The sequence below is a fragment of the Triticum aestivum genome, chromosome 2B (genome assembly GCF_018294505.1).
Source record: "Triticum aestivum cultivar Chinese Spring chromosome 2B, IWGSC CS RefSeq v2.1, whole genome shotgun sequence".
Lineage (NCBI taxonomy): Eukaryota > Viridiplantae > Streptophyta > Magnoliopsida > Poales > Poaceae > Triticum > Triticum aestivum.
In genome coordinates, this window is record NC_057798.1 from 345,479,026 (window position 1) to 345,480,663 (window position 1,638).

Below are 1,638 nucleotides of genomic sequence, written 5' to 3' on the forward strand. Positions count from 1 at the left end.
CGTTATGTGACTCTCACGGAATCGCCCCAACTTGGCAAGAACCTGCGGATGACGTCGTGCGGGCGTTCTTCAACGACTTGGTAGAAGTGCCGGTCTGCGCTGATGAGCAGAAGAGCCTCACCCGCGACACCACCGATGTGGAGATGCAGCGCATCGCCACCAGGCTGGAAGAGGCGGCAGGAGCTGCTGCCGCAGGCGTGTTCGGGTTCACCATGGAGGAGGCAGAGGCAGCAGAGGCGGCAAGCCTTGCCGAGCGCGAGGAGTTTGCCGGCGAGGAAGATCTTGCCGGTCCTGAAGCTGAGCTGAGCGAGCCCTGCGAGGAAGAGCCCGAACCTTCAGACAGCTTGCCGCAGGCGGAGCCCCCGGCCCCGCCAAGAAGGCGTCTCCACAAGGCCGCGGACGTAGCGGGGCGGCAGACGGGTCAACAGCCGCCGAGCCGCGCGACACGCTCTACCGCGGCAAGCACCGTTGCCGCGGGAGCGCCTCACGCCGCCGCGGCAACTGGAACGGGGTCTTCCCGGTCCGCCACCACTGCTCCTGCCAAGCGGGCGAGGGAGCCTACTCCTCCGCCTCGCCGCACCGGAGGCGAGCCGGACTTCGATCTCTCCGCGCTCAGCTCCGACGACGAAGAAGAAGAGTAAGATCCCCTTGCTGTCCTCGTAATTCTTCAATTCTTGCTATCTTGTTGCTTTCGTCTTGTATCTGACTTGCTTCGATCTGAATCCATTCCTTTTCAGGATGCTGGCCCAGAGAGCTGCGAAGAGAGCCAAGGCCCCAGTGATTGTCATCGAAGATGATCTCACCGTGTCAGCAGGGGGTGTGTCTGAGACCACCTTGACGGACCCGGCGACTACTCCCCAAAGCATCCCCCAGCGCAGCCCCCAGCGTAAGTTTATAGTTTACTTCCTGCTGTCAGGTGCGCATGGGTGCTCTTTTCTCTACTGATATCTTGTCTGTTGGATTTGTGTAGGAGCAGAACAGCCTCATCAGGAATGCCCGGAAGCTGCTCCCGAAGTGCCATCTGCTTCGACTACGCCGCCAAGGGAGGAATCCCCGGCAAGGGAGCGCTCTCCGGCAAGGGAGAACTCTCCGGCAAGGGGCAGCGCTAGCGATCCTCCGGTGGTTGAGACCACGACTGCAGATCCAAGCACAGGTAACCCTTTTGCCTGAAAAACTCCCCTTGGGTTCTTCTTCTTCTGATTTTCTTCTTGAACATTTACTTGACCTTTCTCCCCCCTTCGATCGTCAGATCTACCCGCCACGGATCCGATGGAGACAGAGGCCGCCAGCGAGGAGCACGCGCGCGGCAACAATGACGCTTTTAGGGAACTTGTGGGCGCAGGCACATTTGCCGCGAGCGCTGAGTGCGGGACATCAGCAGCCTGCTGGCGATGCCGCTTCTGACAAGAAACCTTGTCGCAACTAGTCGCAACTCACTTAAGTTGTTGAGCAAACTCGAAACAAAGTAAGGGCGCAACTAGCTACGAGTTGGTTCCTCCGTGCACAGGTTTTCCATACAAAGCACGGTCGTTCAAGGAAGATAACTTAAAAATTTAAAACTGATTGCTCAAACTTTGGCAACTTAGCTTTTCTGTCGTTTGTTTTCCGGTAAGGCGAAAACTTGCTTGAACGGCGCCT